General features: G+C 50.7%; 1 long non-coding RNA gene across 2 annotated transcripts; it reads right to left on the reverse strand.

Moving 5' to 3' along the window:
* Positions 1-4,409: 4,409 nt before the first annotated feature.
* On the reverse strand, positions 4,410-12,328 carry LOC118356311. 2 transcript variants are annotated; one of them, XR_004819631.1, is made up of 4 exons: positions 11,124-12,328; positions 10,394-10,456; positions 5,686-5,846; positions 4,410-5,242 (listed from the first exon to the last, which is right to left on the reverse strand). It is a non-coding gene; the product is annotated as an uncharacterized LOC118356311 (long non-coding RNA). The 2 variants fall into 2 exon arrangements; XR_004819632.1 differs by having other exon boundaries at positions 5,686-5,859.
* Positions 12,329-26,483: the final 14,155 nt, after the last annotated feature.

Raw genomic sequence — 26,483 nt, forward strand, 5'->3', positions numbered from 1 at the left:
TCAAATGTCAAGATGTCTACAGTGGGTTCCATGACAAGGCGCCCAGTTTTCTCCAACAAGACTTAAAATCTTGTTTGTCACACTGAGGTCTCAGCTCTGCCTTGGTGAGCAGTATTTTATATGAGCTCTTGGAACTTTGTGCAGACTGAGATGGTGCTGCCAATTCTCAAAGTCTCCATGGTTATTTTATACCTGAGAATTCACAGCCTTGGCTGGTGATGTCCCAGGATTTGAACTGATGATATTCTTTCCCACACACCAAAAAGTAGAGATATCAAAAGGTGCACAGAACAGCGCAGGCTCAGAATGGAAAGGTGCTGGGGGCGGTAACTTACGTAAAGCAGGAGCTCCAACCCTTGGGAGACAACTCTGTCCTTTCTCTGAGACTTGTAGCAATGAGTCGAGAAATTTGGAAACACTTTAACGTAAATTTGGTGTGGAGCGGGTAGAACAATGATGCTTCCCATTCCTTCTTAATTCAGAGAAAGAACAACCAATAATTCCCTGTGGGCCCTCTGGTTAACTTCTGGTCAACGACTAGGTCCCAGGAGTTTTGTTAACCTAATGTGAAGTTAATCAGGCCTTTTATTTCCAGATCTATATGTAAAATTTTAATTCTCCGTTCAGATGAAGTACTTATTTCAAATGCATTTTATTCCTCGGACATAAGGTTTCTTTGAACGTTATTCAGCCAGCTCTTGATTATCTGGAACAAAAATGACTAATCCTACCCGGCTTCCTCTTCTGCTTGTGGGTGATTTTCCTTCTTTTTTCCTGCCCAGCCACAGCAGGAATTTCTATTGTACTGAATACTATGGTACTTAATCCATGAGGCATTTTATGCAAAATAAGAAGTTTGATACCGTTTTTTTTGTTCCCCTGGTGAATGAAGCTTACACCTGAAATCTTAAAAGTCATACTTATTTATAGATGTTCTGAAATATTTCCCACATTCAAAATATACCCAAAGGCCTTCTTGACATCTCTGTGGAGTGAACAGACATCTTAAACTCAATGTGTCTAAAACGGAGTTCCTCACCACTCCCTGGGCCCCCTCCCCCACCACACCTGCTGCACCCACAGCATTCTCATCTCAGCTGGTGGGAACATCTTCTTTCAAGCTGTTCAAGCCCCAAACCTTGAAGGCATACTGACTTCTCTCATTCCCTTAGCCCCTACATCTAAACTGTCAGGAAATCCCCCTTCCTCAAAATATATCCAGAATCTGACCACTGCTCATCAGTTCCTCGAACTGTCACCCTCACCCACCACCACGTCGCCCTGGATGGTAGCAGTGACCTCCGATAGGCGTTCTTGCTTCTATCCTTTACGCCAACACTGTACTCTCAACACACCAGCCATGATCCTTTGAAAATGTAAAGGAGGTAGCTTTACACCTGCTCAGAACCCCACAAGGACTCTGGCTCCCCCAGGGATGGCCGAAATCATCATGGGCACTGTGGAGCCTTTGTCCCTCCTGTTCTTTCTGTCTGCAACTCTCTTGCCCTGACAGTGCGAAGTGTGGCTAAGTCCCTCCCCTGACCACTAGTTCCGATCTCACCTGCTTGGTGGGCCCACCCCAAACTTTATTGAACTTGCCTGCATCACCGGCCTCACCTGCCTCCTGGGCCCTCTTCTCCCACTCCAGTTTTGGGGATTTTCTTCTCTCTCTCTTTTTTTTTCCATACCGCTCCCCCTCACCTCCCGTGGGGTCCAGAATCTTTATTTACTGATATATTCCTAGCATCCGGAGCAGCATCTGCCATAGTAGGTATTCAACAAATACTTGTCGAACAAACTGATGACTCAGGGAGTCGGTGCTCGGTGTTGAAAAGAGCACGGGTTTGCAGCTCCATGGACCAGGTTGAAGTCCTGCCATTTACTAGCTGTGGGACCTTGGGCAGATCACTTTAACTTTTCGAGCCAGTTATATAAAATCATGACTATAAAGTGTCTAAGATAGTGCCTGATGTCTATAAACACTCAATAAATGGCACTTGGTGGTATTGCTATTACTGCCGTATATGCCAATACCTGCCATAACACGGCAATGGCCTCAAAGGATATTCTACGGAAGCCCACCTTCCCAAGTCGGACCATCAACTAAGGACTCGGTGAATGGTCTCCGGCACCTGCCATGCTTCCCTCTCGCCCATCCCTGTTGTTCCTCTGTTTAGTGAGAGGGAGGTGGTGAGAAGGTATGTTAATTGCCATGCCAGTAATTGGCTCAGCAACATTAAGCTACAACCCCCACAACTTAAACTGCAGCTCTGAGAGTAGGTCATGGGTTGGCAGACAGAGTCTGACTCCTTCTTCCTCTCCTCCCCCCTCCAGCTGGTTCCAACCGGCTTCTTCATCATCAGTACACTCCGGTGTACTAACACAGACACAATGGGGGTCCAATCTCAGCTCTGTGGCTTGCTCACTTTTCCCATCTGTAAAATGGGCATGATAAGACTCTCTTCAATGGAATTTATAGGAGAATTAAATGGAATGCCAGGTGCCTTATACCTGCCCACCAGGTGCTCAATATATCGTAGAAAGACCTGGTGACTTGAGAGGAAAATCCCACCGATAAGATAGCCGGCACTTTTTGCGTTCTTGAGAAGGAAGTGGCTAAGTAATTGAAACAGCTTCTCCTGAAGAAGGTAGAGGTGTTCCAGAAGAAACGGAACCAGCACTGTTGGATGACCAGCTCTCCCTTCGGCCTCCTCATGTCTGAGATCTGTGACTGCAGTGACGTTGCCCTCCTTTCGTTGCCACCTGCCGACCCCCCGCCCCAACACTCACCTGATTGGGCTCTTGGCATCACAGAAACACAGCCTCCTCATGACTGGTCACACTCTGGAGTTGTCACCATAAGAGGGCACAGAACAAAGGAGCGCTCAGAGAACTCATACCAAGTATAAATGTGATAGGCCCAGGATATTTAGTAAATCCGTATTATAGATGCAAGGTTGACTACAGCAATATTGAATATGCAAGTCTAATAGAGCATGTCTGGAGGAAACATCCCACAGCCTCCTGCTTTATTTAGGGAAGAAGGGCTTGGAGAGACACTCTGAAGGATGGAAAGGTGTAAGTATGGAAAAGAAGATGGGGAAGGTTTGAGAACTCTGGGCATGCTCCATGATGGCTCATCATGCAGGGCTAGGGCCAGGGGCAGGGGTTAAAAAAAAAAAAAGCATCTGTACAAAAAAAAATGCTTCCAGAAATACAGAAAGCCTAGGCCCAGACTCACACTGCTGTTTTCGTGATGGTTCCCTGTGATTCTTTGCACCGCCCCCCCCCTCCAAAGTGGTCCAGGAACCAGAGTGTGTTGCCATGGCAACGGGCTCAGTAGGGGAGCCACTCAGCATTACCCAGTAATTCACATCTGTGCTTGCTTCTCTCCCTCCCCTCTCTTTTTTATCTGTAAGTGGAAAGCAGCTCTCGGGAGCGATGCCACTCTGAAGCTGATGGTTCTGGAAGGAGGGAAGAGGAGACTTTCTTTTGAGGGGATATCGCCCACCCCCAAAGTTCCTTTTCCCTCTGCACAGGTTGCACTCCCTCGTTGGGGGTGGAAGGAGCTGCCTCAGAGGGGCCCGCAGCCGGGGGCAGGTGGAGCCTCCAGCCACAGCCTCTGACCTTTGCTGCAGGAGAGCCTTCTTTAAAGGCTACGGAATTAGGAATTAGCCTGCCTGCGGGCTTTTACAAGCTCCCTTGACTTCCGGTGGGTGGGGCTGGGCAGGTGGATGGGGGCCAGGGGAGGAAGATGCATTTCCAACCCCGACTGCTGAGCGTCCACAACCTTCCCTTTATGCTCTTCCCTTCCTTTTCTCTCTTGTCTGGTTCTCTTTCTTCCTTTCCTTGTTTCCAAATTCTCTTCCTGCCTTCCATACCCAGGCCCAAAGCGATGGATGACTCGAAACAGGCTGGGTCAAGGATGGGGCTCATTCAAAGTTGATTTAGGGGGAGGCCAATTGGAGAAGCAATCATTCTGCCCCTTTGCTCCCACCTCCCGCTCTGTTTTTGCTGAGTTCCGTGAAGTTACAAACATGGTTCAGGGTCACCCCACTCACCTCCTCTCCACCACTTTTCCTTCCCCTAAGATTAACCCCCCCTGCCTTCTGGTCTGCCTGACGGAGCATGAGGAAGGCACCCAGCAGCTCGAAAGAGTTGGTCCCTACAGAAAAAGTTATTCGTAAATGCCACCAAAATCTGAATATGATGAAGTTATTATTGTAATGGCATGTTTTTTAGGAGAATCCTTTGCTGGTGTCGCCTAGAGCTTGGATTATTTCATCTCCGTGTAGCTTTGCTTTCCCTGTTCTTGCTTTCTAAAAAAGTCTGTCTCTTTATTTCTTAAATAAGCCGTCTATTCATATGATCACGATTTAAAAATATTTCAAAGAATTTATGGTGAAAAGTCTCCCTCCCACTCCTCTGCCTCAGACACCCATTCCCCTCCTGAGAGCCAACGCCTATCATCAGTTTGTATCGGAGTCTCGTAAAGGGTTCACAAGCAAACACACGTGTGCATTTTCTTTTCTTTTCCCTTTGAATATTAAGTCCTAAAAAGTAGGGTTTCAGGATTGAGAAGGTCCTACCCAGGGAACATACCCTGACTTGTTTTGAGTCCAATTTACGTTATTAATGAAGTCTATACTTTATTCAGCTCTCTGTATATGGGCTAAAGAAGTGAAGTTCTTGGGTGATCACAGACTTCTTCTTCTTCTTTTTTTTTAATTTTAAGAATCACCTTCCTCCCCTGTCATTTCCCAGAATGACAGAGAAGGGACGCAGAGAGTCGGGTTGTGTGTCTTCCTCTCCGCCTGGCAAGGAGCAGCTAGGTGTCCACTCATCGTTGCCAAGTGAAGGTGGCCGGTGTGGTGGAAGGCGGCCATGGCGAGCTGAGAGCCAGCTCGCTTCGGAGAATCAGGATCCGTCTGATGAGCTCCAATGGTGGAGAGAGCACTGGCAACATTTGTCAGAGGAGCGGGGCCGCTCTGCCACCTCTTGGCCTCCTTCCCCAAGGAGAGAACCCCCAGCCTGTAGGCAGCCTCGGGAGCAGGGGTGGGGAGGAAGGACAGAATCAACCAGACTGCTTATTTGCCTTGAACGGCCTCCCTCTGTCTTTCAGTCAAAGCTGCTCAAAATGGCTCTTGTGGGCAGACAGGGCCTGAGTCAGCCAGTCAATAACACTCATCGAGTGCTCCCTGGGTCCAGAGCACCAAGCCATCGAGGTCAGTCCTTCCCCGAGCTGTTGAGAAGCGGAGGGAAGCAGAAAGGACAGCCACGCCTGAGAAAGACTCACGAGCCCATTAACACGACCACAGAAACCCGCCCGGATGAGCCTGCAGGACCGACACTGATGGAGGCCCAGGCCTGGGATGGGATGTCCCTCTGCACCACTAGATGTGCTATCTTGGCGTGCTTCTGAGGCTGTCCAAACCTCACTTTCCTTATTTGTGATGTGGGCACAATCCCCACGCCTTACAACTGCGGTGAGATCAGAAAATGCAAAATGCCTTCCGGGAGCAGGGGCAAGGCACGTGCTCAACCAGTGGCAGTATTTAGTACTCTTCTGACAAACATCCTAGAACCCCCCCCCCCCCCCGCCCTGGAAATCTGTAGGAAAGCGTTTCACGCTTCTATTGCCCCCCCTCTTCGGCAGGTGTGTCTCTTCCCTTTTTCCTATCTCACCTCTGAGCCTCGTTTGCTGGTCTTCAGTCAGCAGGGCTGCCCACCGGCGAGGCTGGGCCCGGGTGAGATCCGCCCACAGGTACGGTCACCGGTGTCGGCACCACTGGGCCAAGTCAAACAGGAGGGTCTTTGCTGCATGTTCTGTCCCTGGAACCAGTGGGCTGAGGGGGAGAGCTGGGATGAGAAGCCAGGAGACGGAGCCAAAGGTCAGATGCCAAGAAGCCGCCAGGCTCTGTGTGGGGAGCTGGACAGGCGGTGGCAGGTGGGGCCGGGAAGCCAAGAGACGACCACGTGGTGCATGCCGGGTTAAGTAAGAGAAGCTTCTGGCAAGATGTTTATTTTCTGTGAGGCCACCGAAAGCCAGAAATGATGTAGGGGTCTCCTTTAGTTGGCTTTAATCAAGCTCTGTGGTGGGGGAGCTTGGGAGGATGGCATGTGGGAGAAGGCGCTGCCTGCGCCATATACCCAACCGAGTGGGGCATTGCCACGGGTCGTGCTAGAGCCCCTGCGGCAGCAACAGCCTTGTGGAGGCCACTGTCAGAGTTCTCTGCCTCGCTGGGACCCAGAACATGCCTCCTAGCCAGTCTTCCTGCCTCCCTTTGGTCTCCCCATACACATCTTCTTCATACAACCACCAAAGTGATGGCCAAACATTGTAGACTAAACCCATCCCGGCCCTGAAGGCCCTCCAACCAACAGTTGGTTTCCATGCTGCCCAGAATATATATTGGAAGTCCTGCAGGCTCCCTACCTTCCTCCTGAGTCACCTTTGCTCTGATTTGTGTACAGCAGACTCATTCCTGCCCTGAGGCCCTGACCCAGCAGGTCCCTCCTCCAGGAATGCTGCTCCCCAGACCTTGTAGAGCTGGCTCCCTCCCCCATCCAGGATTGAAGGTCACCTCTCCAGAGAGGCCTTCCCTGCCTGCCCAGGTGCTGTCCCATCCTGCTTTGGTTCTCCGCAGAGTGGTTATCACTGGGTGCTATTTCCCAGTTCGTGTATGCAGTTGTTTATTTATTCCTGGTCTCCGCCCGCTAGACTGGACGCTCTCCTGGGAATGAGCACTGGACCCAGGGGCACAGCTGGGTTCCCAGAGAGGTTCACCTTGGTGGGCGCAGGGTGGGGACAGCATCGTGCCCACCACGTCCAATGAAAGACCCGAAGGCACATTTGAAAAACCTGATTTCCGTAAGGAGGCGTAGAAATGGGAGAAGGAGCCTGGGAGATTAGGAACGAAAAAGATGCTGAACCTAGCCTCACAGGGACGAGCAAGGATGGAGAGGATAGCGTTGTGACAGAACCGCCCCCTACAAGGCCCCCTGCACCTTGCGGCGGGGGGGGGGTGGGGGGGTGGGGGGGTGGGGGGGTGGGGGGCTGGTGGCTTAGAATCCAGGCCAAGCTCCCTCCTTGTCCCCACACCCTCTGCCTATCTCAAGAGACCTGTCGAGAATGCTTTCCCATTGAAAATTTGAAATTACTGTTGACAATACTCAAACTTGGCGATTGTTGATTCTAATGGCCAGTTAGGTATCTAAATATTTTTTGTGAGTTCTAACACATCGTGTCAGATGCGAATACATACAAATGGGCCGGTTCTTGCGCTTGCTTACAAGTGATGATGTCAGAAAGAATTGTGTGTGGATTGTCGTGATTCGTCCCCAGTTAGGTCTGCAGGCCCGGGTCACTCTAAAACCATGACTCAGCGCAGGAAACATGGTACTGGTCTTTCCCTAGTCACTCTTGTTCTTTTCCTTTTTCCCTTTCCCCTGCCCCTGCTGGTTTTACCGCATTCCTTTTTGATGGTGGAAGACTCAGACCGGTGAAGGCAGCAGAGGATTTGCCTGGCAGGGTCTTTTTTGTCTTCATCACGATCATAGTTAGAGCTGGGTCTCCTGAAATGCTGGATACCTAGCTTGTTGCTGGTGGTTCCTTTTGTTTTCTCTGCGTGTTTCTGGTGGTTCGGTTTTGAAATAAGGAACAGTGCTCAGGGAGAATGTGCCCTGCCTTCAGCGGAGGTCTGAGCTTTGACAGCGTTTTGGAAATTGTAAAGTGCACACGTGGTAAGGAATTTTGTTGGTGTTTCCTTCCTCCCAGTGGTTGACTGGTCCTGTGCTGGTCTGTTCCTTCTCTCATGATAAAGGTGCCAGGCTTTCCTGACTGCCCACTCCAGGGACGGGATGTCTTTAGGAGAGGCAAGCCTGGGGCTTCCTCTGCCCTTGCTGGGAAGGAAGGCAGACAAAGAACGCTGCCCTAGGGGGAGCAAACATGCCTAAGTGTCTCTCTGAGCAATGAGTCCTCAGCTCAGAAGCCCACATTCTCTGGGGTGCAGGCGGCCACAGTGCCAGATGGACCCAGTTCCCAGATTTCACTTAGCTCTTCCACTAATTTCCATCAGTAGCTCCCAGTATGGCCTAAAATATAACTATAGCTTCTTCCCTGGGGGTCAGGCCGAATATCTCTGGGTTTGGGTGTGCCATGGAGATCCTCTCTTCACCCCCACTGCAGCCTTGGAGAAGCTGAGCCTCAGGAAGGCAGAGTCTGTCCTTGTTGCCGAGCAGAGCGGGGTTGCCATGGACTGTTGCAGGGCGGGCATGCAATAAATATCTCTGGGGGCACTCGACAAGGACCACGTTCCTGCTCAACTCTAGCTGGTGGGTCTGGGCAGAAGTCCCCACCCGGAGACAAGGCACCATCCTCCTTAATCACGGGTCATACTTACAAATTAGAATTTCTCCCAAAGAATCAAGGCATGCTGTCTCCATCGCATTTCTTGACCCCTAAAGGTCACATTTCCCGGCGGCCGGCTTTGCACATAGGCAAAGCGCAATAAACGTGCACGAGGTGGGCAAAATCCTTGCAGCCAAAGCCAGACTGTGACTTTTGCTGGAAGCACTTCACGGGCCTAACCTAAACTCCAACAGATACAGCATAGATGGTAAGGTGATTTGTGCCTCGGGAAATAGGAGCCCTGCCCAGTATTGCCTGTCCTAATCTGCAGAAGGGTGTCCTTAGAGCAGGCAGGGGAGGGAGGGCATGCCAGGGGTGGGACAGACTGCTTCTATTCATTTTGCTTGGTATTTCCTGCACTTTTCTGTTATCTCGTGCAGTTATGGGGAAATGTAGGTAATATACACGTTTGCTTTTTCCCGATTATATACATTATCACTTGGCTAAAAACCCACAAGGGCCACAAGGATACATTCTGGTTGAACATTAGAGCCTTTTCTTCTTATGTTTAAAAACAAAAAACAAAGACCAGCCCCTCCCCTGCCATTTGATAAAACCCCCAGTTAGCCGAATTAAATGTTCCAGATTTGTGCCAGGACTAAACAGCACGACCGGATGGGTCACTTTCTGGTCTGTTAGCAGAGGCGTCCCCTCTGTGGGATGGTGCACGGCCGGCTGGGTGAGCCGCTGGATTGCCATTGCCCCAGGGTGTGTGTGGGGGGGGTGGGGGGGGGTCCACACGGCCCTGAGACTACCTGGTTTTCAGCTGTCTTTAAGGCCAAGCTCGATTGTCTGAGGAGCCTTCTTGCCCTTCCTGAGTCCAGACGGCACGGCGAAGCCCACGTGCCTCTCGGGGGCTCACCCCTTCTCTTAGTGTTCAGTCTGCCAAGAAGAGATGTTTAGGACTTCCAACAAGGCACTGTGTCCTGCCGGTTTCTACAGGGACACAGCGGAAAGCTGAAATGCAGCCTCGGCCCTCAAAGAGGGCACACCTTGGCAGAAAAAGCGAGATGCGCCCAGAGGCTGCAGAGCACCAGCCCTTAGGGAGCCCGTCCCAGGGACTTGTGCAGCTGGATTGGCTCCAGGACACATGTAGGACGGAGCCCTCGGTCCAGCCGTGCAGACGCTGAGAATCCAGCTCATTCACTGGCGGAGTTAATAAGTGTTTTCCTCCCCCTGCAACTCCCCAAACGGTGATGGCCTCTGTGATCCGCGCTACCCATCTGGCACCCCATCCATTGCCATGGGCCATTGTTAAGCTTCTGTCCCGTAGCTCTCCTTTGCTGGTGGAATCATCAAATGCTTTAGAGACGTCATCTACCAAAGTGGGGAAATCGAGACAACCAGAGAAGTCCGAGATTTGCCCAGGGTCACCAGGCTCCCCATTCATGCAGGGCCTTGAGAAGCCAGCCCTAGGCTGGAGAGAAGAGCAGACAGGCCCCAGAGCTAAGCCTGCGGGCCTGACCCTCCGGGGAGGTTCACTCAGCGACCCCTTCACCTCTAGAGCCCAGCAGCCCCTGTCTGCAGACAAGTGAGAGAAACATCCCTTGTCCCCTTCCGGTCCTGTCCCACATTTGTCACAGACAGGCGGATGGAAGCACTGTGTGACATCAGCCCAGATTTATGCACCAAGACTCACTCTGTGGCCAGAAAGAACATTCCTAGTTTTAACAGATGCCTTCTTGTGTAAATACAAAAGGGCCAGGAAGCCACCTAAGAATCTGCTCCCAGCCTGTGGTCGCATGAGGTATTTCTCCAGACATTCTGGCTTGGGCTTCCTTGGGGAAGGAGCCAGGTAGGGTCCTCTGTGGGTCTTCATTTGCACCCACTTCAGGAGTGGCCTGTAGAGAACTTGGGCCCTAGGCCCACTCCTGCTACTCATTCTCATCTGAGAGTGGAGAACGACAGCCGCCATCCCTGCGGCCTTCTGGGAGGTGGGGAGGGTCATAGGCACAGGGTAGGTGTGCATGAGGCCTTACGTACAAAGATGGCGGAGCTCTTCTCTCCATCTTGCAGTGGGAGGTCTGGTGGCACTCGTAAAACCAGCTATAGAGATAAGAAAGATGAACCTGTTGACTAATCTTAGAGGTGTTTGGACGGCACAATTTTAAATAAGACTACCCAAAGATTCATGTATGTGTGCGTCAGCTGATCCACTTTGTGACGGCCTGCACCAGGAAGATACACGATTTAGGACAGCGTACTAGGAACATTCAAATGTTCGGGCAAACCCTCGAGTCTCTTCTCAAAATCCTCAAAACCAGTTTGGTAAATGGCAGTTTTTTTAATTCTGTCCTGCTAGAAACAGTCGGGGCACGCTTCTTAGGGCGCAGCTAATTCTGCAAGCTCCAAAACATTAATTTGGAGATGGCTATTGCAAGCACCTCCCCGGACCTGGATCAGTCTTCAAACTCACCAAACCCATCTGGGTGGAGCCCTAAAGACACAGATCCAAAGGGCCACAGTCTTTCCCTCCCCAGGCAAACGACCAATCCTAAGCCCCTGGAGCTTAGGATGCTCAGATTCCAGGGAGAGCTGTTTGCAGGAGACTGAGGTGAGACAAAGGGGGTGCACATGGGGGTGTGGAGTGCTGGGGCTGGCAAGGCCTTACCAGCGGTCCCTTTATGCCCCTCTCTGGTTCAGGCTGAGCTCAAGGTAATGAGGAAGAGTCCTGTACTCATTACTAAGTGGCCGTGCTACTTTGGAGACCCACCTCTGAAGTTAGACTGTTTTGTTACATGATCATCCTGGAATCCCTCACTTGGTCAACAGTCAGGCCCCTGACTCCATGAAATCCACGTTAGAGCCTTATCTGAATTTCTGATCCTTGACTTTCACTAACACGCAAAGGCTTCTCTCAGCAGCGGGGCTAGTGACGAGTCTCACGTATCTTGTCTGCGAGGAGGAGTATTTTAAATGCTTTCCATCTATGGCCGTGACGTGCTGGGATGACCAAAGGCAAAGGTGGAATCTCTCTGTATGCTGATTTTTAGTGCAGGCTTCATGTCTGCATGTCATTATTTTTTACCATGCGGGTGAGGCAAGAATTCAGTTGGGCTTCTTAATGAGGGAGAATAACCAGCCCCAGAAACACAAGATCACAGGAGAATCTGAGCAGCTAACCTGTTTGCAAATACTGTTCTTGCTTTAGGCCTCTGTTGCTGGGTATTCCCCTGCCACACACACACACACACACACACACACACACACACACACACAGACACGCGCGCGCACGCGCACACACAGACACACGTACAGATAGATCTGTTTTTGCTTTCCTTTGGTTTCTCAGGAAAGAAAAATCCCCTAGGATCTTCCTTTTCTGTCTGCCTGACAAACCTAATAGGAAACTTACATTAATCTGCATGCAAAGGTAATGGTTTTTCTGCTGTTTCATACGTGCCCCATCAAATTCATGGATCCTGAGGAAGGAGGAGCCCCTGGGGGAACCAGATTCACCTCTGTGGGGCCAGGTGACCTGCCCCGAGGTGGTGCTGGGTGAGGTGGCCAAGGGTCGCCACTTCCCTGCCGTGCCCACCACCACCACTCGGCCTTCTCTTAGACTGAGACAGAACACTGCCTCTCTGAATGCAAGGCGGGGAATCGGATTTCCACCCTCCTCGAGGTGGGAAGGGCAGGTTTAGACATCTCGGCCCCAGGCTGAACCAGGCACCACCTGGGGAGGCAGGCAGAGCAAACGGGGTTGGGGACCTGCAGACTTTCATGTGCCCAGACATCCTGGGACGCTAGGTCTCAGATGTGCCGAATGGACTCGAAGACATCCCGACTCTGTGTTGCTTCTCGAAAGTCACCAGGGAACGTTTCCTCCACTGCAGTCAGCTCCGAGGCCTGGGCCAGGCCCTCCTCATGTCAGGGTGGCTACTCCGCAGACCCCAGGAGCTTGCCCCTGCTTCGGAGTCACCTGCGGAGGACAAGGGAAGACAACATTGTGGTTCTACTTCAAGACTGAGACCCCCCTTCCATCTCCTAAGTCTGAAGAAACTGAAGTTTGTCTTTGGATCAGTTCAGCCCGGCAACAACTGTTTATTTGCTCTGTTTTCTCTGCCTGCCACAGAAGTGTGTCCCTCCCTAGCCTCCAGCTTCCACCCTCTGGGGCTCTGCTACCCTCTCGGACCACGGGGCAGTGGGTGCTGTTGGGAGGAACCCACCTCCTCACGCCACCTCTCCGTGGCCACGTCCTCGGCTCTGGTCAGTGAGGGTAGTGGGCAGGCACAGGGGAGGCAGAGACAGGCCAGGATTCTGCCTGACAGGGATGGGTGAGGGTAACTGCCCTCTGAGGGGCACTGTTCTGCCTGGGGAACATCCCCCAAAGAGGTCATGGCTTCCCCCGCCCCACCTGCCCCAGCGAGCCCCGTGCTTCTCAAGAAAGGCAGTCAGGTCTGAGATAGAAGCAGAGAGGAGCAGGAACAGGGACTCGGGGATCTGTCTCCTACTTGCCAACTTTTTCTTCCATGACCTTGAGCTGTTTCCTGCCTGGCACCTCGCTGCCCACACGGGAGGTGGGCGCGCATACTCTTGCAAGGCAGAGGAGGTCCCTTGCAGAGGGCCAACTGTGGCCCTTCTGCTTAAGAGGGAGGCCCCGGCAGGCCTCGTGACAGCAGCCCCTGCCTTGGCCTTCCGGACTTCCAACTGAAGACGCCAGGAAACGGCCAAGTCAGCCCCTGCCGCGACACCTTCTAGAACCAGAAGCCTTTCCGAGAATCTTGCCGAACCCTGAGGCTGAGGAGTGTCAGATTCTGCAGTGGGGAACGCGGGCAACCCAGGCTCCACTTCTAAGTAACCTTTACCTCGGAAGCCTGCCAGCCCTCTGCCTAGAGACTTGCCTTTGATCACGACTTGTCACCTCCCAGGAGATGTTCCACTTTCCAAGCAGGTGAAAAATGAACCCGATTAAAAATAGTTGCCTGGACTCTTTACAGAGTCCCCTCGTAAAACGAAACAACCTGTGCTCTGCCAAGTGGCAGAAAGGCCCTACCCCTCGGTTCCAGGACCCGGCGGCCGGTCGGGTTCCCACTGTGCCAAAGGCCCCGGTGCCCTCCTGTGGGGGCACCCCGCACCGCCCCCACCCCCCACGGCCTGGAGCCCCGGGTCACCGCCTGGCTCGGCTCCATCCGCCCACACGGCCCTCCCGGCCTCGGCCGCCGGCTCCTGGGTTCACTTTGGTGGCGAGGGGCCACCGTGACCGTCCACACCCCTCCCCCCTCCTTCCTGCTCTTTTTAGTGCTCCATGGATCCGGGTTTCTGGAGCTTTCTCAAAACCGTGGACGCATTCCCAGTGGAAATCATGACATTTTCCGTTTCACATTACGTACTCCACAATGCCTCAGGAAAGGAGAGAGAGAGAGAGGGAGGGAAGGCAAACAAGGCCTGGGAGCCAGCCCCCTCGCTCTGTAAACAGCCGGGGCCCGGGCCTCTGTTTATCCTGGAGTCACCTCCCCGCGCTCCACCACGAGCCCCAGCGTTTCCGTCTTCAGTCGAAGGCCTGATGAATAGGTTAACTGCCTTTCCTATCTGCTCATGTGGCACATCTGGATCAAGGCGTGCCTCTCTACTTGGTTCTGTGTGTGTGTGTGTGTGTTTTTTTAAACTTTACTTTCCACTGCCATGGTAACTGCTCCATGTTTGGCAAAGGGAAAGAGGGGGAAAAAAAAAAAAAAGGCTCAGAGAGAAGAAAAGGAGCTCTGAGCGCGGGGCTGGCGGCCCGCCAGGGTAATCATGCCGCGGAGCTGAAATGAGGCCTCTGGCGGGCAGCCAAGTGACAAAGAACAAAGCTGTCAGTTCCTAATGTTGGCGGCAAAGCTTGTTTGGCACCCTTATATGGTTTCCCAGAACTCCCTGCCTTGGCCGCCTTCCATTCCCTTCAGGGCAGCAAACAGGATTAGCACAGCTCCCAAGTTGTTTTTCTCTGCTCTCCTCCAACTGTTCCAGTGACATCATCCCGGCTGCATCCATTTGCCAGCAGGGTGGTTTTTCTCCCTCTCTCTCTCCCCGCCTCCCCCCTGCCCGCCCGCCCTCCCTCCTGCCCTCCTCCCTCTCTCCTTCCATCTCTCTCTCTCTCTCTCTCTCTCTCTCTCTCACACACACACACACACACACACACACCCCTCCACTCCCACTTCCTTCCTGTAACCGCCCCCTCTCCCCTGACTTTCTTGAAACGCAATGTTTTAGGTCATTCTTCGTGTCCAGCTTCCCTGTTAAATTAAAAACGCCCTGGTGCGCGTACATTTAGCTGAATCAAGCCAGACGTTGTATTTTATTTTTATAACTGAATTCCTGTGAGATAAAAATCTCATTTTCCTGAGCAGGCTGTAATCAGCCCTCACAGGCTTGTGGTTTCAAACTGCCCCATCTCCTGCTTCCTTATGAGGCTCCACTGAGAAATCAGCTTGGCTCCCGGTCAGGTTTAAAGGGCCCGCGGCCGGTCCTACATTGCTTGTTCTCCTTCCCTCTCTCTCTCTCTCTCTCTCTCTCTCTCTCACACACACACACACACACACACACACACACGATGTGCATCCAAAGACCATTATGCACACACACACGCACATGCACACACATGCACACACATCCTCAGCTACACAGACAAAGGGCGCGAAGCTACCCACCAAGACAGAGGAACACACAATCAGTACACAGTGTCATTTCTTCCCGTTTGGAGAAGCAAAATAGGTGAATAGATGGAAGCCAAAAGCTGCTTCCGAAAAGACTGGTTTCAACTAGCAGGCAGGCAAGCGTTATGCAACTCACGGCTGGGTTCACGAAAGAAACTGAGGTTCCTGACGGCACAAAGGTGCCCCCACCCCCACCCCAGCAACCCCCCCCACCACCTTCCCACCTCACTCTGATTCATGAACTAGTTTTCAGATTCATGAATCACTCCGGAGCCAGCAAGAGAAAAATGAGTAGTATTGATCTCATTTCAATTGAAATTGGCTCATTATGGCCATTCTGGCTGTGGACAGCTTTCCATGACCAGACACTGGCCGGCGTCCGAGGTCTGCAGGCAGGCGCCCCCACCTGTGGGCGGGGCAGGAATCCTGGGGCGAAGCCTTCTACAGAGGGTTCCCCTTCTCGTTATCATCAAATGGACATAATAAGATATTATCAGTCGGTGAAGGGACTGTGACTGGACGCCACTGTTTTCCTCGGGCAGATCTGCTGCATGCTTTAATGTCCTCCCTCTTTCTTTGTTTTGCTTTTAATAAATCTTTTAAGAGGCATCTCGGGGCAAATTCTTTTCTGGATTTCTGGTAACTTCTCAAGGTCTACCTAAAATAGAAATGCACCTTCTACTGAGTGACTTCAACTTCCAATCCAACTAGGAGGTCCTGGGGTTCCTTTGTTTTAAGGCAAACTGCCACTTTTACCTTCTGCACTCTCTTCAGCAGAGAAGGACTGGCAGGTATGGATCTTCTAGATTTGGGGTGATCTGATTTATGTAAGGAAAGGCTACCTACCCACTGGGATGTCTGCCTTCACAGGGACACGGGGCTCTGGGATTTTATGAAATTGGTGTTTTCCTTCCCAAATGAAATAATTAATGCTCCTCTCACAAATTGTCTGGGGAGTGGGCAACACAGAGACTTTAGGGCCCCAGGCAGGTTTATCAAGGGCTGCCCATCGAGGAACCTGCTTCCTCCAACCGCCTTTCCTCTTTCCGCTTGAGTTCCAACTCAACCATCTTCCCTCTTGACAGGTGCCCCCCGCTGCCGCCGCCACCCAGCCCAACACGTCAGACCCATCCTCATGGCCGAGAAATCTTCTCTTCCTCTCTGTAACACTGCTCATGTGTGAGCAGATCCTAATAGGCTATTGGCCTGGCTTTGCAGTTCAAACGGTATTTTGTGTGGTTTCTGCCCCCACGTCCTTCCACCCCTACCCTCCTACCCCGGAGAGATTTACAACAATCGACTGGACGTATGCTTTTCAGAAACCCCACAAAAGTTGGCAACCACCTCCAGAAAGGGATTCGATCCTAATCTGCATAATTTTGGATCCAAGAGTTTAGAAATGAGATTCTTATCCATTTACTTCAGACACACAGTCGCGCCATTAGATGCATTTTCCTTGGCAGGGACTCGATGATGTGACCTTACTCCCTTTTATTCCTGCGGTGCCCAGAGAAAATGAGAGTGGCCCAAGAAGGGGAAAGAAGATGTGTTTGTGTGAATTTCAATCAGCAATTGGTTCAGAGGCAAAAAAAAAAAAAAAAAAAAAAAAAAGAGCTGCTTTGCGTTTCCGTGAATTCTGCGTGAAGGTGCCTTTCGGCTCTGAGCCGTCCAGGCATTTTGGGGCTGAACCTGCAGCCAACCAGAGTCCCGGGCCTGTGGGGCCCCGGGGGTTAAAATCACTCCCACAAATTTGCTGGCAGGCCTCAGAGCAAATGGGGATAGTGGGTTGGCTCATGTTTTGCATTAACTCGTTTGCTTTTTTTCCACTGCAGCCTCACATTCTGTGATAAACCTGAGTTGCTAGGAAAGCTTTATGTAACACCCACTGGCCTCAACTCCTCAGAGCAGTAAGTGTTCTGTTTCCAGAGTTCCCCATAAACCTGGCAGCACATCAAAACCTCTGTTTCATAACAGACCAGAAATAGGATTTTCTAATAACATTCCAAGGACTGGACTTATCGTGCAGAGGTCTGGATTTTTATGAATTGTTAATGGTTAACTAAACAGAGACCCCCATGATGCCCACCCTGCTATCCTTGGGGGTCAAGGAGGGGAGGGACCTCGGAAGAATGTGGTTTCTACATCCACGATCTGTTCCTTGGTGACCTGAGGCCCCTTTCAGAGAATTTGCTAAATAATCTCAAACATATTGAGGATCTTACTCATGTTTTAAAAAAAGAAAAAGGAAAAAAAAAAAAACAACTACCTTCCTCCTGCTTCTTCCTTCATTCATGGAGAATGTGGTTTCCTTTTATTTGGTTGCCAGACACACTGTCAGTTGCAGATTTAACCCCGAGCTTTCCTTTGGGAGAGGGCAGCTCCCTTCGATGGACACACCTGGCTCCGGGGGACCCAAATGTCCTCGTGCAACCAACAAACTGCCCATTTAAAACTCCGCTGCACGAATCATGGGCTGATGGGAGGTTGGCAGAGAGAAAGACAGGAGCATGCGGTGGCCTCCCCGTCCTCCCTCACACCCGTGCGCTGCCCCTCGGCCATCCACCCTGCCTGGTCCGGTCCTGGTTTAGATTATGACAGGGCGGTCCCTGCAAAAGGCCATTTGCAGCCTATTTCGATGTCACTGGGGAAACTTCTTCCCGGGGTTCCAACCACATGTGTCTTTGTTCCATTTTCATCGGCTGTGCTTTCCTTCCGGCTCTGCCTGGAACAGCGTTATCCTGCCCTCCTGGTGCCGTTAGCACGTGGGCATCGCCTCAAAACAAAAGAAACCCCAGGTACGGCGTGGCTGGGGACGGAAGGGCCCGTCATCGGCCAGGCTCACCTTTGGGCAGAACCCCCTGCGACTCCAGCAACAGACAGCTGCCTCCACAGGACCCCGAGGGGATGCTCTGGTCCCTGCCTGCATCCCGGGCACCGCCCTGCTCCTTTTCCCTGGGTCAGCTCTCTGGACTCACACCCAACAACCGGAGGGGAGCTCATTCTCCTGACTGGGATCTCGGCTTCAGCCCAACCAGAGCCTCAGGCCCTTTGCTCTGCGCTCCTGTGTGGTTTTCCTGTTCTAAGCTTCACCGTCATCTTTCTCCCCCACCCCCCCCCCACCCCTGCTTGGATTTCCTCAATTCCTGAAGTCTCATACACCTTCTCATTTTGGAATATTGGCCCCTGGACGTGCCCACTCAGGCCTTTCCAGGACAATTCTCGCTTGGTTATTTCTCCCATGGCCATTGAGATCATCTCTCCAGTCTCTCTGGTGTTTGCAACACGTCCCCATTTAGTTCCATGCCAGTGGAGTTTACCTGCTGTTTACTCTTTCTTCTGGATCATTAGGAAAAACGATAAAGAGAAGGCTCCTCTCCCCTCACCCCGTCCCCACGTGGAGCTGGGCCTTGGGGGAGCACGTCCCCACGCCTCCTGAGCCCTGCCCACAGCCTGCAGCCCTCCACCAGAAAGGGCCCTAGGGAAACAGCCGTCAGAGTGGGCTTCCAGCACCAGGCTCGGGTTTAATATCCTTGAGATCCATTTAGTGTCTGGACACCTGGTTGCTATGGAGACGGTTGTCATAAAAACACACCGATCCGTAGAGAGATATAAAACCGATCCCTGTGGTACACGGTTGGACACATTAGCTCAGAGAAATGGCGAGCAGCTTATCACTTGGCTTTGTTGACACAGTGCCTCTTTCCAAATCCCACCTGAGCGACCTTAAAACCAGGCCCATGCAAATCCATTTTCAGCGAATATTTCGTAAGGGGCAATCAAGGGCTTCACCGAATGCCAGGTGCCCCTGCCTTCCTGTCCCAAGCTGAGTCAGCCCAGAAGAGGACATTCTTCTTTGGCCAGGGTTGTTCTCTGCTGACTGTCATTGATCCGCCAACAAGCCTGAAGAGGCGGGTCGTGCCTGACCCCGCCGGTGCTCCAGATCAGGGGCCTGGGGATGGGTAACAGGTGTGTGCAGGAGGCCTGGGGTGCCCTGCCCGTTTGGAGGGTCAGAAGCTGAAGGGGGGCCCAGAGACCCATCCAGGATGGGGTACAGGACTGGATCTGTTGTCTGCCAGCTCTGCACTGGGTGGTTCAGCAAGAGACCTTCTAGGGTGTAGTGAGGGGCGCCCACTGACCACCTTCCCCTCCTTGCCACCTAAATCCTCAAAGCCTGCATTCGGTTACCACTGGCTGAGGCTAATGTCTCCCTTGGTTTCATCTATGTGCCGAAACCGGTATAACGCCTCACTCCCCTCCCCCGACCGTGCAGTTGTGAAGGGGCAGGCTCAGATTCATTCTGCAACTCACAAAGCAGAGTGAGGGGCCTTCTGAAATGTGTTTGGGGTAGGGGGTGAAAGAATGATTCGGCGCCCGTAGTTGTAGCTCTGCTGTTGGCCGAGTGTGCCTTGGAGTAGGAAAATGGCTGGAGAGAACCAGCTAAGGTGGTGGACAAGGTTTGCTCGGGATGCTAGCAGCTCCAGCTAGAACGTGAGCTCCCCTGCCCCCCACCAGCATGCCTGCCTTAACACCTGAGACTCAGGTCACCTTCTGTGCTCTTCCTTCTTCTGGAAGGTGTCTGACCTCCAGACTATGGGTCCTAACTTCGTCTTTGACCTTCAGCAATTCCTTTGGTTCTCCAATGCCTCAATTTCCTTCTTTTTTATTGGGAGACCTGTTTCTGTTTCTATTTAAAGCCAAAGGGCATTTTAAGTATCTTTTGCTTCAGTCAATCCTATCACATTGCTACGGAGAGAGGAGCGAAAGATGAGACCCAGGCTAACATGTCTGATTCGGAGAACAAGTAATGCATTTATCACGCGTGATATTAGCATGAAACGCGATCTTAATGTTAAGACACCCGTTTTCAGTGTCCCTGCGTACTGGATGGCATTCAAAAGTAACTGCCTCCACGCTCTTGTAAATTCTTTAGCTAGTTCCATTAAACACCCTGGGATGCGTGTTACTTCGACCTCTCATTTGCCTATCTTCAATTTCTCCAAATACCCCCTTAACATATCCTTATCAATAGTTTATCGACAGAAGGGCACCTGACTGGCTCAGTCGGTGGAGCGGGCGACTCTTGATCTCGGTGTCATGAATTTAAGTCCCATGTTGGATGCAGAGATTACTTAAAAATAAAGTCTTAAAAAAAGAGATCATTAAAAGAAAAAAGAAGCAGTTTAAAAGCTCAGCTAATACGGAGTCCTTTACCTTTCGACTTCCTCTTCACTCATGAAATCAGCCTACTTTTTTTTTTTTTCCACACTCTTTCCCCCGAACCAAAAGGAAAAGAAAAGGGGAAAAAAGCAAACACGTTTTTTAAAAACACACCCACCCCATTCCCCCTCAGCTCCTTTGGCTGGTATTACATTATTCTGCCTTTTTTTTTTTTTTTTTTTCTTTTTCTTTTGCTGCCCTCATGTTTTTCCTGAAAACTTTAACTTAGTCCTGATGTTCTTTCTGGTTTTCTTCCCCCGGTGCTTCCATTTCTCAAACAAGTTCAGGATGGAGCTGCTCTCCGGATTTTTTTCTCTCCTGGCCCGGCTGAAAGCCCATGGAGCACACTTCTTCTTTCTTGCTATTTTTTGTCTTGTTTTCATGGGACCTGGAGTCCTGGCCCTGCAATTATGGCATCTTGTTATCTTTCTCCCAAGGCAACAGCTCACATCCTGACAAAGCAGACAATGGCAGTGTGTGTCTTTACTTAGCTTTTATACCTTTTGTTTCCAAATGCGGGATTTCCTTATGGTTTGTTTGGGCTTTTCAAAAAGCTTATTTACTGATCCAGAGAGGTGCCAGCCTCACGCCCTGAAGAATGCAGGCCAAGTTTATATGTGCCTGAAAATACACCATCATGTCCAGGCCTATTTGATGTGTTGGGCCAATTTCGAGGCTGATTTGATTGCTGTGTGTTCTGTTTGCCAAAAAAGTGGCTGCTAATATAGGCCAAAACCTCAGCTCCCTGGGCCTCTTGTTCAGCGAGAACAGGGCTAGAAAATCAGACCAGGATGATGGCTTAAATGGAAAGAATGAGGGTCACATTTTTTAATTATGGTCTTGTTTACACACTGGTAGTCAACTCTAATCATTTATTTGTTTCAATTAAGCGCCCTTGTCTTAATTAAAAGGTGGGTTATGATTTTTAAAAATTACCCAACTCTGTTTAAACCCCACATTCCTATATTTTTGTACCAAGGCCCTATCTTTATGCAGTATTTTCAACACAGCGTTTTCAAAAATGAACACTTACCGCAAGACGTGAGGTCTTTTTAAGAGAGAGGATGTGCGATCATGACAGAACCGCAAACAAGACCTGAACGCATGAGTTTATTGCGTTCCTCAATTATCTCTAACCACTGCGGACCAATGTGTTTGTTTTATTTTCCTTGATGCCAATGTGATATTGCCCCAGGAGCACCGGGGAGAGGTCACAAGTATTAATACAGACAGATGGGTGGAGGAGGCGCACACAGACGTGCACGGACAGAAACAAAGGGCAGTCTTGTGTCCCTGCCCTCACTGGGGAGCCCCGGGGACGGGGCCCCAGCAAGACGAAATGTTAGCATCGACTCTTCCGTGTGGAGCCAGCTCTCTGTCCAAGGGCTGTTCTGGAGCTTGGATCTGGGTGATTCGATGGGATGTGACCGGGCCAAGATCTAAGTAACTTTTCCAAGAAGTATGACTCTGTGCTGTAAGGATTGATTTATTTATTATTTTAGAGAGAGAGCACTCGGGCACGAGCAGGGCAGGAGCAGAGGGAGAGAGAGAGAGAATCTCCAGCAGACTCCCCGCTGAGCTCAGAGCCCGACACGGGGCTCAAGCTCACCACCCTGAGATCACGACCTGAGCCAAAACCGAGAGAGTCGGACCCTTAACCGACTGAGCCGCCAGGCGCCCCTAACCCTGTGCTCTGGGTACATACTGTATGCTTAGTCCTTTACGTTAAGACAGTGTCTCCAGAGGTTTCTCCAGAAAACTTCTCGAAATATTACATCCTCTGCCTGAAAGGATCATCTCTGCCATCCCATTAACCTTACAGCCCATTGTCCAAGGTTTGACACCAATGCTGCCTTCTCTTGGAGATCTTCCTCAATCCCCGCTTAAAAGTGATTTCACTTTTATTTTTTTCTGCATGCCCAGAGTACAGGGCCCCTCTAGGGAGCCTCATCCCTTCTTCTATATTACAGCTGTCTGTGAATGTATTCTTTTGCATTTTGATGCCTGTGACCAGGCATCTTTCTGGAACCATAGATGGAAAGCTCTCTGGGCACATGGGCTTTGTTTTGTTTATGTTTGTGTCCCCAGTGCTGAACAGATTGTCACATGGAAAGTGCGCTAATGCCTATTGCATAACTGGAGTTGCACGAGGTATAGACAGGAGCTAAGTGTCCACCCGGCCTTTTCAACACCTCCTAGTACAGATGGTCCCCCACCTCTGAGGGTTCGACTTACGATTTTTTGTCTTTACGATGGTGTGGAAACGATACGTATTCAGTAGAAACCATACTTTGAATTTGGATCTTTTCCTGGCCTAGGAGTACAGTCATCTCTCCTGAGCTGGGCAGTGGCCTCAGCTCTAGGAGGCTATGTGATCGTGAGGGTCAACAACGGACACGCTTCCCACCGTTGGGCACCCCCGCAAGCCATTCTGTTTCTCACTTTCAGTACAGTATTCACACAATTGCACAGATATTCAATGCTTCATCATCAAAGAGGCTTTGTGTTAGAGATGCTCTTGGCCAACTCTAGGCTTATGGGAGTGTCCTGAGCATGTTTAAGGTCGGCTGGCCTGAGCTATGATGTTTGTTATGTTGGCTGTATTCAATGCATTTTTCCATTCAGGGTGTTTTCAACTTACGATAGGTTTATCAGGAAGTAACCCCATGGTGAGTCTAGGAAGATCTATATATGTATCTTTCTTGCTGTCTCCACTCATTCCCTTCCTGTTCCTGTTTGGTCCAACGAAAACTGGCTTCTTCCCTTACCCGTGACTTGTCACTGTTCTTGCTCACATTACCGCAAACCTCCTAGATGCCTAAATTCCAAAGGGGGTTTTTCAGCATGTCCCTTATTCTGTCCTTCCCAAATATTTGACACCAGCCGCAGTTACCTCACACTGGAACTCTCTCCCTCACTTGGTATCCATGCTACGACGCTTTTCTTCTGCTTTTCTTCCTTTCATAGAACCCTGTGTGTCCAGCCGACATTGGGGCCCCCAGCCTCCTGGGTCCTCTCCTCTCCTGCAGCTGTCTGTGCTCCCTCAGTACCCCTACCCCAATTGTGGCTCCCACATGATTCCCCCAAGCATACTAGACATCTCCATGTGGATAACCTGCAGCCCCGTTACGGTGGGTAATGTCACCCTTCCCACCAAAACCTGTACCCACTCTTAACTCCTTATTATCCTTATTGTATTCTGGGAGTGTCTGGGGCTATTTTGCTCATGACTCTGCCTCCCGATCGCCTCTGCATTGCCATTGGTCGAATCTTTCAAAAATACACAACCTACACACTGCCATCATGTCCCCGTCATCCGAGACCCACATGCGCACAAGCTGAGCCCGGCACCAAACACATAAGCCTCTGAGCTCGGGCTCTGGGCTCCCAGCCTTACCCAGCTGCTTACACTTCCCGCGGGCCTCTGGCCTTTGCACCTGCCCGCCCCTCCTGATCACCTGCTAGTTTCTCCTGATTTTCTAAGGTGCACCTCAACTGCCTCATTCCAGGGAGTCTTTCCTGCCTCATTCCAGATGACCTGATAACCCCTTCTTTTCTGCTTCCCATCCCGTCTGGACATTGTTCTTTTTTTTTTTTTTTTAAGAGTTTATTTATTTATTCGAGAGAGCGAGTACAAGTGGGGGGAGGGGTAGAAGGAGAGGGAAAGCAGGCTCCTCGCTGAGCAGGGACCCTGACGCGGGACCCCGAGATCATGACCTGAGCTGAAGGCAGACATTTAACCAACTGATCCACCCAGGTGCCCCCCACCATGTAGCGCTTCTTATATTATTTGGTAGACCTTGGGTTTCCTGTCATTCTTGTCAACTGGGCTATGGACCCCTCAAAGGTACAGTCACCTGCAGATCCCCTTTTAGGAGCCACCTTCTGTCCCTCATCTTTCTTTAATAATCAGGAGCATTTTGAAGCATGTGGCCAAAGGAAAGATGGGAGTTTAGAGCCCTGGGATTCTGTTCCTCTGGATGCCCTTTGCTGTTACCTGGCTGATCCACTGGAGTAAGAAATGCTATTCAGCTGAAGCCGTCATTGGGTCTCTTGCTGTTAGTTTTAGAGTTGTGTAAAGAGAAAAATGTAGTTTTCTATGTTGATCTGTTTTTTAAAAGTCTTTGCCGTTATTTGACTGGAAGCTCTTTCATCCTTCCTTCTTGCTGAATGAGAGGCAAGAGATGAGGAACCCAGAGAATCCGCTCTTCGCAAAGCTTTCGGCATATTTATTCACACCCACAGAGCCCTAAGTCCAAACCTTTAAAGGCCCACCCATAAGCTCACCCAAATCCACCTTGTCTCCCCTGTGCTCTTGCTATGTTGTTCAGCCACTAAGGCGGCTGACGCTGTGAATTTGCCCAGGTTCCTTGTCTGAGGATTTCTGATACTCCGTTCGTATTTCCCTTGTTATTCTTATTGCACGTGCGACTATCCCCATTTGACACGAAATGACCAGCCTAACGCAGGACAGAGACCTCGCACCAGGAGAACAAAGATGGAAATCTAACAGGTCACAGGGCATCCCAAAACCTGAGTTTTCCATCATATGGTAGGACTGTCCCAGGTGAGAATGCTAAGTAGTGACCTGCTACAAGGGAGAGGTGTGTGGTATGTGTGCGGGGCACTCCCCATCCCTTGGCAGCAGCCCCACGTGGCTTAACTTTCCAGGAGTGCTGCTCCTATTCCAGTTAATGGTGAGCATTTAGGCCAGACGAGGAGTCGAATGCAGGCCTGGGAACCATGGCCTCTCAGATGTGCTTCCTGCAACCGGCAGCCCCCAGGCCTTACTCTTAGGCATGGCCTGCCCTTTGTTGGTATTATAAAAGAAATGTCTAATATATTCCCTCTGGTTTTCAAGGATTCCCGGTGCATTTTCCTAGTACAGTAGTTATTCCCATTATGTTTTATTCTAGATTCATCTTTTCTCAATGCAGCCTTGTGGACTTACGAGCCAATGAGGAAGAAATGGGGCTGGGGTGGGCAGCTGGGCGGGAGGAATATTCCAGATGAGAGGGGCTGCTGTAAATCGTGAAGTAGAGTTATCTCTGTGAGCTAAATGGCACCTGAATTTTATTCAAGTGAGAAGCCGGCCCGTGACTATGATTTTAGAGGAACACTGTCTATACTTCCAATGCAGTGACATGAGGGGGGGTTTTTTTGTTGTTGTTGTTGTTTGTGTGTGTTTTTTTCTTGTTTTTCTTTTGTTTGTTTGTTTGTTTTTGCAATAACCTAGGGAAGGTGTGCAGATTGAAGTGACGCTCTTTAGTCTGGAATGAAGGTTGACTACAAATGCATAACGTGTTCTGTTGAGGTTACAGACAATTGTTTACCGCTAAACAGTACACAACAGGGAAACGGACCTCAGGTGTTTGGGAAATATGTAGGTTACATCATACAAGAGCAAAAATCCTAAAAACAGCGAATGCTTTACTAGATTTTCAAAGGGGTTTTTTGGAGGTAGGGAGGAGATATTAGGAAAAGTGGATTACAACCTTCCTGGTGGTTGTTCATGGGTAGTGTAGGGTCTATACTGCAGAGCAGAGTTTCTCAGAGTGTGGGCTTGGGAACCTTTCCTGTTATTTGCTTCTTTTAAGATGTCCTACTGCTCTGTCCCCTGGCTGTGGGGTCTGACATAGGTCCTTGGTCTGCTCAGAAGGCCCAATATCTAATTTCCTCGTCTGCACCCTGCAGAAACCCACAGAAACCCAAAGAAATTAAACAGTGATGGATTATCCCACCCACATCACATCTTTCCTAGGGAAGATGTGTTGAGAACACACACTTTTCTTCTTTTAACACCTTTGCTTCAGAGGACCTGACTCATTCCCTCTAAAGGGGGAAATCACAACAGAGACATGTTCTGTAGCCAAACTGCAGCTATGGGGGGGGGAGAAGCAGGACAGCTGTGGGGGGATTGTCATCTCACACAAGTCACCCCACAGGATTCTGAGGTAAAGTTCTTGGGGCCCTCTGCTCTGAGATGAAGCAACTGTCTGCAACACATCTTGGAAGGTTCTAGAAGTACCTACCGAGATGGCAAATGTGGGGGACAACCTCCCTGGCGCTCCTTGCATCAAGAAGAGCAATGTGGACTCACTCAGCACTGCTAACCACGAATCCCTACCTCTTGGAATGGAGAAGCCTCTCTACTCCCAAACCCCTTGGCGCCATTGTCCTTACTTTGGCCCCTGCTAACCTAGACACAAGCAGAAGACAGG

Source organism: Zalophus californianus, chromosome 15 (assembly GCF_009762305.2).
Source record: "Zalophus californianus isolate mZalCal1 chromosome 15, mZalCal1.pri.v2, whole genome shotgun sequence".
Classification (NCBI taxonomy): Eukaryota; Metazoa; Chordata; class Mammalia; order Carnivora; family Otariidae; genus Zalophus; species Zalophus californianus.